This window comes from Tenebrio molitor, chromosome 1 (genome assembly GCF_963966145.1).
Source record: "Tenebrio molitor chromosome 1, icTenMoli1.1, whole genome shotgun sequence".
NCBI classification, from domain to species: Eukaryota; Metazoa; Arthropoda; class Insecta; order Coleoptera; family Tenebrionidae; genus Tenebrio; species Tenebrio molitor.
In genome coordinates this window covers 5,132,641-5,147,902 of record NC_091046.1, presented here as the reverse complement: position 1 = coordinate 5,147,902, position 15,262 = coordinate 5,132,641, and the positions used below count along the sequence as shown (strand labels likewise).

Here is a 15,262-nt window from a genome sequence, read left to right as displayed (position 1 = left end):
ATTAAGAAAAATGCTTCCCTTCCAAATATCATTTGCATATTAGGATCGATCAACCAAATCAAAACATACTTAATTAATTTTCTGCAACACAATTGAACATTCTTGAGTGGGTGTATTGCAGCCCATTTTTACACAATAAACTTTCCGTAACAAATTATGCAGTAAATCAAATAACAATATTGTATTTTTATTACCAAAAGATTAATTTGAATTAATTTCAATCAGGCAGAAAATAAGTAGCTCAGATGACTATAAGAACGGGATGATTAATGTGTATTCACAATCGCCAAGATGATCAAGTCAGTAGCAGTGCTAATCCTTCTCGTTGTCTCACAATGCAACTCTCAGAGAGGTGATAATTTACTAATTAATGATAGTAGGTATACATGTAACAATGTGTTATAGGTTACTGTCGACACCCTTCAGGGGGAGTAATACCAGTGGGTGAAGATGCGCCCCTCCCTGGATGTAATCTCGGGGTGTGTGAGGAGGACGGCTTACATTCCATCCCGTTAGAAAATACCACAATTCAACTGAAAGTAAACGACTGACTTTTTTTTTTCAGTTGTCCATCTGCCTATACGAAAGATCCAAAATGTGTTATAATTCCCGGCGACGAGAATATGAATTATCCAATATGTTGCCCGAAAGTTGACTGCTTTTAATTACTGAAAAAAATTCCATCAATGCACATTCTTCAAAAATTTTGAAATGTTTATGAATCATGAATTTTGTGCTTATTAAAGTTTATTCTTTCTTTTATTTATATTTTTGTGCCTCACATAGCAAAATCTGTTTATTGAAAATAAGATTATCTATTTCGAAATTTACAGGAAGAATCCATCTACACTGGAAAAAATGTTTAAGGGCAAGAAAAAAAACAAAGAGAAACTCAGCAAAAATTGGTTAATGTTAGAATGACTAAATAAAAAATGTGAACCAGAGAAATATGTCGAGACAGTTTGAATTTGTAATTTTTGAAGTGAAAACTTCTTTAGGTGCACCACATATATTTTATTCCCGGGCAGTAAATTAGTTTCATGCGACACGGTAAAATCGTTCGCAGCACAAGCTAAAATCGGAAAATCGTTCGCAGCTCAGCAAAAATCGTTCGCAGCATGACACGGCAAGCTAAAAACAAGGGAGTCGAGTTTTTTAGCGGAGCGAGCGAAAAACAATCAACTGTGCGTCACCTGTCAATGTTAAATTTTCATTGTACGTTGTGTTGTGACCTGACTGACCTCAATACAGAGCTGCAGGAGTAACTGTATATACAGTTGTCCCGAAAATGGCGCACTCACTACTTACTACCTGATCGAGGATGTTTAAATGTACATGAAAAAAATATGGAAAAAAATTTTCAGACAAAAAAATCGATTATTGCAAAAATGATAGTACAATGTAAACAAAGATCGACTCGTACATCATTACCTTGCAGTGTTGCCTTAGTGAATTTAAGATAATTTTTACGATTACCTAAACTTCTAAATTCTCTATTATGCAGAATCGGATATTGATAGTGAGTGATCTTGTACTTTATGATAATATTATACGATTAGAGGTAGTTTTCATTACAATTTAATACATTTATTTCGAAATAATTGACCTGTTAAGTGCCACTTTCAAAGACCGCCAAATCAGCAAATAAGTCCAATAGAATTTTTTTAACATTTTTCTCACGTTTATGGTAATCTCTTCTACACCGTACTGCATCGGAAGTGCGCCATTTTCAGGACAGCCTGTATATATACAGGATATTTCACGAGTGATAATAAGCCTGACTTAATTTAAAATGCAATCCACACTATATTTCCGAAAAAAGCTTGCTACTGACATTAAAATGTCCGGTTTTTTTTTGAAAATGTATTGTTGGTTGAAGTTATTATTCCGTCAGGCTCATTATCACTCGTGAAATAACCTGTATAGTTTTATATAATATAAACGATAAAGACACGACAAATATTGTAAGTTTACAGATGAATGTAGGATTTAATACGTAATTCTCAATTATATGGCTTCAACAATTCATCTATTGGAAAAATTTGTGTAGCAAAATGTGAAGAGGAAAATGGACAAATTATCATAATACAGGGTATTGGTATTGCTATGAAAAGTTGTGTTGTGTTCAATATCATCGTCAAGAAAATAAAACTTAAACATCCAAACCTAACCTCACAAATTTTGCCAGAGTGTACCTCTAAAAACGGACGTATAGTCCATTTTTTTATTATAGTCCGATGAGCTTAGTCCGAATCAAGAAGTCGACATGACCTGCGTCTGTTTTCGACATTTGACAGCAGTGCATGGTTCTACCAATATTTGAAAATTTATTTAGGCAACATGAGACAGATATTGTGTTCTTTCGTGCTTTCTTGGTATTTCTGCAAATTCATTCCTCCGTTTTAATTTTATCTTTCAAAAAACCGCTCCCTTCAGAATGCTTTTGATAACTATTTACATGACTGTCTTTCTTTCTTCCTAGATTTTGTTTCGGCAACGCCATGAACACAAAACAACCTCTATGAATTAGTTTACCCCCTTACCTGTTAACTTCCAGTCTTGCAAGTTTCCGCGCAATTCCAATATTGTTTTTGCAATTTACAAATTCTGTAAAAGGATCCGTCCACATGCTTTTCGTTGGCATCATACGGAGGACATTTCAAGCAAAATTAAACAAAATTATCCCAAATAACGTGGTTAAAACGTAACCTAAAAATTTGACGTCGCTAGTGGAATAAACGTACAATTCGCGTCTTGCTCTAATCGCACATGCTAAAGCGAAATGCATAGTGGGACACGCTTAATACAATACGTACAAGAATTCAATAGTTTGTTTACATTATGTTGAAAAGAGGTAGCAATATGACAGTTGTTCTGCTTTTTAATTGATACATCGGACTATAATTAAAAAATGGACTATATTTGCATTGCATTGGATTTAAACAATATTAATTATTTATGCCTTGCTCCTTATTCCTCCAAGTACTATCATCCATAATAATATAATTTATAGAATACATATTACTTAAAATCAGTAACGAGCATTATAGAAGTTTTCACTTTTGTCGTGCGGTCTTAAGCACACACTCTTTTTTTTTATTTTTCTAATTCCTTCCTACTACATTTTTGGTTGTGATGAACAAAAACAACGAAAACTTATGGCGCATGACCATTGCCATCTAGAACACAAAGCCTCAAGGCAGCAATAATTGTTTTTGATCGTGACGTCACAGTAAAGGCTTCATCGGAAAACGCATTAAACCTCCAGAATTTAATAAAAACAGTAAAATTTTTGGTTAGCACTCTTTTTTTTAGTAGAACGATGTGTTTAGGCTTTACAATTACTGCCTCGTAGAATAAAATGCGTGAAAATTGCCATTTAAAAGTGAGGTTAAGTTCGTGTATTTATTGTTTTTGCGTAATTTTTACCTTGTGAATCATTTAAATAACACCAAATCACAACAAATGCTTCTTACAACTTAATTATATGCGTAGCAAATATTTTTTCAACTAAATTGTCCTTACAACGACTTGTAATCACGAAAATGTTGATAGCGTATAAAAATACTTCTTGCGACGTTCGATGAACAGTAAATACCCTGGTATCAACTGAAATTATTATATACACTTGCCACCAAGCTTTTCCTTATCTCACAATTTTCAATCTTCCATAAGAATGATTAAAACACCGTATTTGATACTTTCTGAAAATGTAAAAAAAATTTGATGTTTGGCCTTCCTCGTGACGTCACACGCTCTCTGGCAAGGCCTGGATTTCTAGATGGCAATGGCATGACCCAATTGTCTTCTCGACAGTGGCTTGGTTGTTCAGGCCCATTAATTCGTTTTAACACAACTTCTTCCCTTTCAAATATTTTTTGAATTTTGTAAATGGATGACAGCAAATGAGTAAAATAAAAATCAAAAATCAAAACATGATTTATTAACTTACCTGCAACAAAAGCACATTTTGTCAGCAACTACTTTTTCCACACCTTTGGAAACTTGTTATTGCTTAATGTTTTGTGGTATCAAATTCTTGTGTGAATAATGCACGCAATAAATCTCAGAGTTTTGTCTAGAAATATTATATCCATAGCAAATTACTCAGTAAATGATCCATGATTTTACGTTTTTATTACCAAAAGTGCAATTTGCTTTAGAAAATAATGTGACCACCTGACTTTATAAGACCTATGTGTATAAGCGCTAGGTGCTTCATCATGGTCAAGATGATCAAGACAGTGCTAATCCTTCTTGTTGTCTCACAATGCAACTCTCAAAAAGGTGATAATTTCGTAATTAATGGTAGTATACATTTAACAATGTGTTATAGCTCCTAGTTCCTGTCCCAACCCTGCAGGGGGATTAATACAAGTGGGCGCAGCCGTGACCCTTCCTGGATGCAAGCTCGTGTTGTGTTCCAATCGTGGCTTGCATTCCATCCCGTTAGAAAATACCAAAATTCAACTGAAAGTAGACAACTAACTTTTTTTTTTAGTTGTCCGATTGTTCATACAGACGATTCAAATTGTTTTAACGTTCTCGGAAATGAGTCAGAACCTTGGCCAAATTGTTGCCCGACAATTGATTGCAACTAAGCTAAAACTGTCAGGACGGCGAAGATTGGAGAGATACTTAAAAAAATTCTGTCCTTTTTTATTTCAATTTTTTTATGAGTGATGTATGAGTATTTTGTGAGTATTAAAGTTTTCGTTCTTTACAAAATATTCTTACTGACAATAATTAAATGATGTCCAGTTTGTTAGTGTTGTAAAGGAAAAAAATGCAATTAATAAAAAATGATTAAAAATGAATAGAAAACAAAACAAAAAGAGGGAGAGAAAGTAGTGAGGAGGTACGAAAGGGATAAATATAGAAAGTACAAAAAATAGAGAAAGAATGAAAGGAGTACAATATAAGAAAAGAATTAAATAATTATTGCAAACCTACTTCAAGAGAAATTTGTCTTAAACTGTATGTTGGGTCCAAATTTACCATCGCCAAAATACGTTCCTCTGTGTGGTCGATTTCCGGCGATATAATTATTATTATTTTTGAATATTTTCTTTTAGCAATAAAAATATTATTACTTACCAACCCTACCTAATGATTCTACAGAAATATTTGCACATCGTTCAAATTATCGTACAAAATTGTGAATAGTACAGTTGGTTGCAAAAAAAACTGTCAGAATAAATCTGACACATTTTTACAATTTTTCCATAGTGTGAAAGCTTCTTACAAGACATAGGTTAAAATTATGGTTAAAATTTAACATTTAAAAAAATTATTTGACAAAAATTGTTAAGTAGACAATTAATTGACAAATGGATAAAACCAATAACTGCAATAACTACAGAGGTATCACACTCTTGAGCGTAGTAGCAAAGACGTACGAAAGGATACTAGAAAAAAGACTTAGAAGAAAAATAGAAGAACGAATGACAGACTCACAAAGTGGTTTTAGGAAAGGCCACAGTATTCAAGACCACGTCTTCACAATCAAAGAGAGCATATATAAAACAATTAAAAAGAACTCAGAATTATACCTAGGATTTATAGATTTCGAAAAGGCGTTTGACAGGATACCGAGGGGAAAAGTATGGGAATGCTTAGAAAAAAAAAGGAATAGCCCCACAACTCATAACAGCTACAGACCATAGGGTCTGGCAAAACTTTGATTAGATTAATATTTCCAGTTGAAATTTTGTATTCATTGTTGAGTGACGGAAAATGAAATAGCCATATGTATTAAAAAAAATATGTCTAAGGCTGTTTTTTTTTAATTAAAATATTTTGCTCTACAAACCATTCTTCCACAGTACTTTACAATTTCATTTCAAGGAAACTTCTTCCCTTTTAAATATTTTTTGAATTTGTAAAATAATTATAATGCAAATATGTAAATTAGGACAAATATGCACCAAAATTAAATCATAATAATTTATTAATTTTCTGCAAACTCGGGGTTTGTGAACAGGTTTATTGCACATCTTTGACAGCTTGTTGTAGACTGCTGTTTATTATGCTGTTAATATCTTGTGTGCATAATGAACACAATAAATCTTACTGTTTTGTTTAGGAAAATGATTTCCGTAATAAATTAGGCAGAAAATAAACAATCATTTAGAATTTTTATTACCAAAAATGCAATCTTCTTTAATTTAAGTCAGGCAGAATAAAACATGACCAGACGACTCTATATAAATCCTAACCTGTATAACATAATCACTGACTCTTGTACATCGCAAAGATGATCAAGACACTACCACTGCTAACCCTTCTTGCTGTTTCATTGTTGCAAAAAGGTACTAATGTCGTAAATAATGTTGTTAAACATTTAGCAATGTGTTATAGGTTCTGCTTCCTGTCCCAACCCAGCAGGTGGAAGGCTAGCACTGAATGAAATCGTGACCCTCGCTGGATGTAACTTCGGGATATGTTATGAGGCCGGCTTATATTATCTCCCGTTAGAAAATTAGATCATTTAAGTGAAAGTAGACAACTAACTTCTTTTTCAGCTGTGCTGGTGTCTATTTAAACGATCCACAGTGCAGTACAATACCTGGAGACGAGTCAAAACCTTATCCAGATTGTTGTCCGACAAATAGTTGCAACCCGGATTAAATAGCACTGTCAGAACGGTGATTGTTGTATAGATGTTGAAAAAAACTGCTTCGCCCTAACGTTACACAATTCTGAAGCAATTTTAAAATTTTGAATGTTCGATTTTGTGGTTATTAAGATTTAAAATATTTTTTGGTATATATTTTCGTGCCTCACTTAGTAAAATCTGTTTATTGATAATAAATCAGATAATCTGGAATACCTGTTTATAAAATTACAGAGAGAATCTATCTATACTGGAAGCATTTAAGAAACTGTTAAAAGGCGAGAAAAAAACAAAGGGAAAATCAGAAAAAAATAGTTAATGGTAGAATGACCGAACTGACACCAGAGAAATACAAGTTTAATTTGTAATTTTTACTTTTCTAATTTTCAATTTCTTTGTAGCGCATTTTTGAAAAAATGAATGACAAGAGAGGTTGTGAAGAGCAAGAGCGGTTGTGAAGATCAAGAGCGGTTGCGGCAGCAGGGTCAAATGATAGTAACGGTGGCTCATTCATATAGGAACCGTTCTCAAACTGAAATCAATTTTATTCCTGCTGAAAATATACGTTCTTATTTGTTATTTCGTCACATATTGGAAGACTCAAGTGAAGCCATTAGAATCAAATCGAATCGAGTTTATTGATGACAACAAATGAGTAAAGTAAAAATCAAAAATCAAAACATGATTTATACATACAGGGTGTTTCTAAAATAGGTGCATTAATTTTAACTGGTAATAGAACTCGTCAAAAGGAACAACTTTTCTATTTACCATTTTGCCGAAAAATGATGTTTAATTCCAAAAAAAAATTGGAGAGATTTTTCACTAAATACTGCAATGGCTAATTGAGATCAGCGCTAATATGAAAAAAACATCCATTTTCATCCAGAAAACGTGTTTTAACGCCGAAATCGAAATTCAAATAAATCTACCCGTATAGCAAAAAATCCACTTCGTAAGAATTTGGTTGTTTCACGTTTTTAGGTAGCTTAGTTTTGGAGATATGAACGGTTTTAGGAAAATCTTTCCTATTTTTTTAAGCCATTACGAAACGTTTTTCGCCAAATTGGCAGAGAGAAAAGTTGTTCCTTTTGATGAGTTCTATTACCAGTTAAAATTAATGCACTTATTTCAGAAACACCCTGTATATTAATTTCCTGCAACAGAACCGTCTGGTGAGCAACTTTTTCCACACCTTTGACAGTTTCTCGTTGCCTAATTATGTTATTTTATGGTGTTAAAATAATGAAAACGATAAATCTTAGCATTTCGTCTAAAAATATTATTTCCGTAACAAATTACCCAGCGAATGAACAATAATTTTGCGTTTTTATTACCAAAAGTGCAATTTGCTTTAAACTAAATCAGGCAGAAAATAATGTAACCAGATGACTATATAAGACCTGCGAGTGACCGCTGGGTGCTTCTTCGTGGTCAATATGATCAAGACAGTAGCAGTGCTAATTATTGTGGTTGTCTCGCAATGCGGTTCCAAAGGGAGAAATAATTACGTAGCTAATGTTAATGTAAATTTAACAATGTACATGTTTATGGGTCCTAGTGCTCCTAGTGGTACTTGTCCCACCCCTACAGGGGGACACATACAAGTGGGTCAAAAAGTGCCTCTCCCGGGATGTAAAATCGGGATATGTCTTCCGAAGGGTCTTCATTACGCTCAGTTAGAAAATTCCATCATTCAACAAAACATAGATGATTAACTTTTTTTTTTTAGTTGTCGTCTCCCTGTCAACCCGAGAAAGTGTCCCATACTTGGAAGAAATCGGTTAAAACCTTATCCAGAATGTTGTCCGATAGTTCAGTGCAACTTGACTGTGACTGTCTGAACTATCTGTCTATGAACGGTGAGGGTTGTAGTCTCAAATATATTTTTTTGTGACTGATGGATATTGTGTTTATTAAAGATTGAAAAAAAAATCGTGTATGTTTTCCTGCCCCAGTATTTATTTAGAAAATCATAGCGAGATCTATCCACTTTGGAAAAAATTATTACAAAATGTTTGAAAGGAAAAATATGATAAAACTAGTAAAACAAGAGTGTGTGCTTAAGACCGCACGACAGAAGTGAAAACTTCTATGATGCTCGTTACTGATTTTAAGTAATGTATACCTATTCTATAAAAAATATATCATTATGGATGATAGTACTTGGAGGAATAAGGAGCAAGGCATAAATAATTAATATTATTTAAATCCAATGCTGTTTTTAAATAAACATCAAAAATCTCTATTTTTCCATAGAAACTGCAAATACGTCCGCTTTTAGAGGTACACTCTAGCATAATTTGTGAGGTTAGGTTTGGATGTTTAAATTTAATTTTCTTGACGATGATATTGAACACAACACAAGTTTTCTGTAATAATATCACAAGAGAGTGAGAATAAATTGAAAATAATTCGACAGATTTTCGAAAACTTGTTGCCAGGCAATAGACACGAGAGCCCGGAGGGCTCGAGTGGCTATTGCCATCTGGCAACAAGTTTGAGAAAGAATCTGGAGAATTATTTTCAATTTATTCACACTCTCGAGGGGTATTCGTAGGATTATTTTTTCATGAGTACAAAATCAAAATTACAAAACAAAATTATATTATCGCACTGAATCGTTTTTCGTTCATGTTCAACAATTGATGACACTTACTGTCAAATTGAAAAATACGTTGTCACTAAAGAAAAATTAAAACAAAATACGAACTATAATTATTCTCACTTGGATAATGTACTTAGATTATTCTCACTATAATAATGATACAATTGGACAGATTTGAACATGTGATCAAAAATGCTGATGAACTATTGGAAGTTATAAACATGAAAAAATAATCATAGCAATACTCTGTATTATGATAATTTGTCCATTTTCCTCTTCACATTTTGCTACACAAATTTTTCCAATAGATGAATTGTTGAAGCCATTTAATTGAGAATTACGTATTAAATCCTACATTCATCTGTAAAATTACAATATTTGTCGTGTCTTTATCGACTGTAATTACACAAGAGGTTTCATTTAGTCGGATAAATATTTTTTGCAACGAAAACGTATTGCTTAGCAATTAGACGAGAAAAATTGGCACGATAAAAGCACGACGGCCGTAGGCCGGAGTTGATTTTATCGTGCCAATTTTTCGAGTCTTAATGAGTGAACAATACAAATTTAATTTTTTTATTTGGTATTAAAGGTATTAGATGCCTAGCAACTAAAGCTATAAGTTACCTGAGTGTTTTTGCCGGATAAAAGTTAGGGCAAACTTTTATCCGCTGTCAAAGTGACAAAATCACAGCGCCTTATGAGATTTTTTATACATGAATTAAATTGTCGTTTATATTATATAAAACTATACAGGGTATTTCACCAGTGATAATAAGCCTGACGGAATAATAAATCCAACCCACAATACATTTTCAAAAAAAGCCGGACATTTTAATGACAGTAGCCAGCTTTTTTCGGAAATATAGTGTGGGTTGCATTTTAAATTACGTCAGGCTTGTTATCACTCGTGAAATATCCTGTATATACAGTTACTCCTGCAGCTCTACACTGAGGTCAGTCAGGTCACAACACAACGTACAATGAAAATTTAAAATTGACAAGTGACGCACAGTTGATTGTTTTTCGCTAAAAAACTCGACTCCCTTGATTTTAGCTTGCCGTGTCGTGCTGCAAACGATTTTAACGTGTCGCATGAAACTAATTCACTGCCGGGCAAAATGTATGTGGCGCGCCTAAGAAGTTTTCACTTCAAAAATGATCGAATGGGAAACAAAAATGGGGAAAATAAATATGGAAAGTTAAGGATTAGCGAAATAATGTCAAAAATGAAAGTCGTAAGAGAATAAAATAAGAAAGAAAGAAGACGAAGAAAAAAAAGATTTTTTAGGTTTTCCTTTTCTAATTCTACATTTTTTCAATATTCTTGTATTTTCTCCTCGATTTTCTCTTAAAGTTCCGTTCTAGAGGTCTAATTTATTACAATTAAAATTGTACCAAAAATGTAACTATGTTTCAGTTGGGACGTTATAAATAATGTTACAATGAAATAACTTAAGCAAAAATGTTTTAACGTTTCGTCGTTTTGATTCTCCGCGTTTTCTCTCCAGGTGATATTTTTGCAAAAATAGGAAAATAATTTTTTTTCAGAAAAGGAAAGGTATTGATCCTACGTGGTGTTGTGTTATTTTTTTGCGTTGTTATTTGATTCAGCTTCTTCGATAGGTCGCTTCCTTAGAAGAGTTACGTAAATGAAACGACTGAATTTTTTTTTGAAATTTATTTAACGTGTTTTTGTCCCAACAAAAATTTCCAATAAATATTTGGATTGTCTCCCCGTTTAAATTTACCCTTTCACGTGGAACAACCTTGTCAAGTCTGGTGCAGGATGGGATGCTCTTTTTGTTGATGCCAGTTGGGTCCACCTTTATCTGACGATGGCTGTTTGTGCTCTACATCGGGGTCTCAGTTAACCAAATACAATAGCAAATGGGCAGTCCTCTCTTGGACGAGAGGAGCTCCAAAGAGACAAATAATGAAAAAAAGGGTTTTTTGCCCACAAAACCGGCGACTTGTGAGAAGCTTTATTGCACACCTTTGACAGCTTGTTGTTGACTGCTGTTTATGACGGTGTTAAAATAAATAATAATAAAACTTAGTGTTTTTTTTATTACTAAAAGTGCAATTTGCTTTAAACTAAATCAGGTAGAAAATGAGGTGACCAGATGCCTTTATAAGACCTCTAGGTGATCGCCGGGTGCTTCATCATGGTCAAGATTATCAAGACAGTGCTAATCCTTGTCGTTGTCTCACAATGCAACTCTCAAACAGGTGATAATTTCGTAATTAATGTTAGTATACATTTAACAATGTGTTGTAGATCCTGGTTCCTGTCCCAACCCTGCAGGGGGACTAATACCAGTGGGTGAAAGCGCGACCCTCCCTGGATGTCATCTTGGATTGTGTCACAAGGATAACTTACATTCCATCCCGTTAGAAAATACCAGAATTTAAGTGAAAGTAGACAAACTTTTTTTTTTCAGTTGTCCAACTGTTGAAACAGATGATCCAAAATGTTTTAAAGTTCTGGGAGACGAATCAAAACCTTGGCCAAGTTGTTGCCCGATAATTGATTGCAACTAAGCTTAAATTGTTCAGGACGGTGGAGATTGTGCAATTACTGAAAAAAAAAATCTCACCCTGATATACAAAATTATACATTCAATTGAAATTTTTTCTTGAATGACGTATTTTGGGGGTATTAAAGTTTGAAACATTTTTGGTGTATATTTTCGTTCTTCACTTGGCAAATTATTCTTATCACTATAATTAGATAATGTCCATCTGGAAATACCACATTGGAGGATTTTGTTGGAGACCGTTTGAAAGGGAAAAAATTATACAATTAATAAAAAATGAACGAATAGAGAAAAAAAAGGAGAGAAAGTAACGGGGTGGTATGAAAGGAATAAATGTAGAAAGTCAAAAAATAAAGAAAGAATGAAAGGAGTACAATATGAAAAAATAATAAAATAATTAGTGCCAACATACAGGGTGTTTCTGAAATACGTGTGTTAATTTTAACCAGTGAAAGAACTCGCCAATTTATGAAACTTTTCTCTATAACATTTTGTAAAATTCGTAAAAGTATTCCAAGATTTTTTGCCCCACAATTTTTACCAAACGAGTCGTTTTGTGTGATTAACTAGTTTCTATTTTTTGTAACCATGAGAATCTAAATTTTGATTATTTATTTTTTTCTATAACAATGGAACTGTTTAACAAAGCTCTGTTTCTATCACAAAAGAAAATTTTCGCCCTTATCCATAGGCGGGTATACACTTTGATGGTTAATTTATTCCAAATTTTAAATCAATTTGTATTGCTTTTTCGTAAAAATGTTATAGAGAAAAGTTCCATGATTTGGCGCGTTCTTCCACTGGTTAAAATTAACACACGTATTTCAGAAACAGCCTGTATATAAATGTATAAAACATGAAACGATTTGAAATAGTAATTTATTATACAAGTTTTATAAGATATCATTTTGTCGCAGGTGTTTTTTAGAGCACGACGAGCGCAGCAAGGAGTACCATAAAGCACAAGTGCGACAAAATGGCTTATAAAACGAGTGCAATACAATATTTGTTCTATTTTGCCCCTACTTTAAATTTTAATTTAAAAAAAAGTTCAAAACATAATGCCAGGAAAATTATATTTGGCAAATATAAAGGGTTGGTAACCCTGGTAACTAGACGAACAATTCAAGTTTTGAATTTAAAAAGTGTCAAATAATCACGTAGCAACTACTTACTATCAGTCACTGCCAACATTAAAAATTTAAGTAAATGTTCCTGAAACCGGTATCGAAAAGAAGTCCTTTTCGAAACCCGTTTGAGTGTTATAATGACTATGTTAAAGGTGCAAAATAGAAAAATGATTTTTCAATAAAAAAAAAATTACTCTACAAACCATTCTCCCACAGCGCTTTACAATTTCATTCCAAGGAAACTTCTTCCTTTTCAAATATTTTTTGATATTTGTAAAATGATGTGTAAATTAGGGCAAATATGCAATCAAATCAAAACATAATTTATTAATTTTCTGCAACAAGCTCGGGGACTTGTGAGCAGGTTTATTGCACATTTTTGACAGTTGACTGCTGTTTTATATGGTGTTAAAATCTTGTGTGAATAATGAACACAATAAATCTTACTGCTTTGTTTAGAAAAATTATTTCCGTAATAACGTAGGCAGTAAATAAACAATAATTTACTATATTTATTACCAAAAATTCAATTTTTTTAAATCTAAGTCAAGCAAAATAAAATAAGTTGATCACTGAGTATGCCACATCGCCAAGATGATAAAAACAGTAGTAGTACTAATCCTTCTTGTTGTCTCATCGTTTCAAAAAGGTACTAATTTTGTAAATAATATTACTAAACGTTTAACAATGTGTTATAGGTTCTGCTTCCTGTCCCAACCCTGCAGGTGGAAGTCTAGCACTGGGTGAAATCCTGATCCTCGCTGGATGCAATCTCGGGACATGCTTTGAGGATGACTTATATTATCTCCCGTTAGAAAATTACATAATTTAACTGAAAGTAGACAACTAACTCTTTTTCAGTTGTGCTGGTGTCATTTTAAACGATCCACAATGTCGTACAGTACCTGGAGACGAGTCAAAACCTTATCCAGCTTGTTGTCCGACAATTAGTTGCAGTCCGGCTTAAACAATACTCTCAGAAGGGTGATTATTGTGTAGTTGCTGAAAAAAACTCCCTCACAGTAAAATTACCTCTTCCTGAAGCAATTTCAAAATCTTGAATGTTCGATTTTGTGTTTATTAATGTTTAAAATATTTTGTGGTGTATATTTTCGTGCCTCACTTGTTAAAATCTTCAGTGATCTAATCTACACCATGACCCTACTTATAAAATTCCTTGATCAATTTTTATTTTTTAAGCAAACGTCACAAGAGCTGTTCAGCGGCTTAAACTCCAGAGCCACCGAGACTAATATGATTTGTTAGATTTCCTTCCGTAAAGCTCTCCACCTTTCACGTGTTTCCGACACAAGTGGACCTCTTCCAGACGCACTCCCAAAGAGGGAGCAGTAAATATTATAATCTAAAATAAAGTTCAAGTATGAACCTTTATGACTTTAAGACCAAAATAGATGCAAACAAAAAATGAACAGAATCTGATCTAGAACGAAATTAGTGTGGCGTCTCAAGAAGTCATCAGTCTACCACTGCAAGAGGTTTACGTCTGGAGGTTTGTACCGATGATGGATTAACTCTGTACCTACTATTAAAAATAAACTCAATTGTGGTGGAAAAATAGAAAAATAGAAATTAGCTTTTTTCTTTCAAGATAAAAAACGCAGATAGATGAGACAGATTTGAAAGATTCTTGATGCATGAATTTGTATAAAATCAATATCAAGGCCAAAAAGTGCATCTTTTTTGTCTGAGTCTGAGTTTTCTCGCCGAGGCGCATCCGAGTGGCCGAGGTGCACATTAAATTTTCTACGCGATCACACGAACTACAAAGCAAAAGACGTAATTGGAAAAATTACAAATTTATTTTTCAAATAGATACCTTAGATTTACCAAAATGTATTACCCCACCACGACATTCGGTACAGTTGGACGAATCTCTGTAGCACTCACTGCTTTAATTAATTACGAAGCGTTACACTCGTCTTACAACAAATTAAGCTAATTAGGCACCGACTAAATAAACCTTCACTTTCGATTTTTTATCATGCATTTTTTCATTCAACGACCGACATTGAATGATGCGTTAATGTTATATTTGGAAACTTCAAAAGGGAAATGTTTGTCTGCGCAAGGATCCTCGACGGAAATAGATTACACAAGCGGAAACACCGTTTGAAATAATAAGAGCCAGGTAGAATATTTTTGGAAAATTAAATTAACTCGATGAGTACAGGAAGGGTGAGTTTTTTAACAGCGAAAAAAAACAGACAAGGCGCCTTTTGTGCTTCATTAACACGCGTTGATTGTTTTAGTACCGGTGGCATCCCAAAAAATAGATTCATTTTTTGAAAATATTTTAATACGTGGGTTGGGACAACAAAAGTGGAAAAGAAATCAAAGGATTTTAAAA

At 33.4% G+C, this 15,262-nt stretch overlaps 5 long non-coding RNA genes across 5 annotated transcripts; all 5 read left to right on the top strand.

The window, feature by feature from the left end:
- The first annotated feature begins 244 nt into the window (after positions 1–244).
- LOC138141380 (uncharacterized) lies at positions 245–762 on the top strand. The gene is made up of 3 exons (XR_011163124.1): positions 245–352; positions 406–511; positions 566–762. It is a non-coding gene; the product is annotated as an uncharacterized lncRNA (long non-coding RNA).
- Positions 763–4,168: 3,406 nt separating this feature from the next.
- On the top strand, positions 4,169–4,657 carry LOC138132388 (uncharacterized). Its single transcript, XR_011160144.1, has 3 exons — positions 4,169–4,287; positions 4,337–4,448; positions 4,502–4,657. It is a non-coding gene; the product is annotated as an uncharacterized lncRNA (long non-coding RNA).
- A 1,562-nt stretch (positions 4,658–6,219) lies between these two features.
- LOC138141613 (uncharacterized) lies at positions 6,220–7,690 on the top strand. The gene is made up of 3 exons (XR_011163210.1): positions 6,220–6,311; positions 6,361–6,472; positions 6,525–7,690. It is a non-coding gene; the product is annotated as an uncharacterized lncRNA (long non-coding RNA).
- A 3,654-nt stretch (positions 7,691–11,344) lies between these two features.
- On the top strand, positions 11,345–11,891 carry LOC138139988 (uncharacterized). The gene is made up of 3 exons (XR_011162416.1): positions 11,345–11,456; positions 11,506–11,617; positions 11,669–11,891. It is a non-coding gene; the product is annotated as an uncharacterized lncRNA (long non-coding RNA).
- Positions 11,892–13,433: 1,542 nt separating this feature from the next.
- Positions 13,434–14,428, top strand: LOC138122244 (uncharacterized). Its single transcript, XR_011156397.1, has 3 exons — positions 13,434–13,543; positions 13,593–13,704; positions 13,756–14,428. It is a non-coding gene; the product is annotated as an uncharacterized lncRNA (long non-coding RNA).
- The last annotated feature ends 834 nt before the right edge of the window (positions 14,429–15,262 follow it).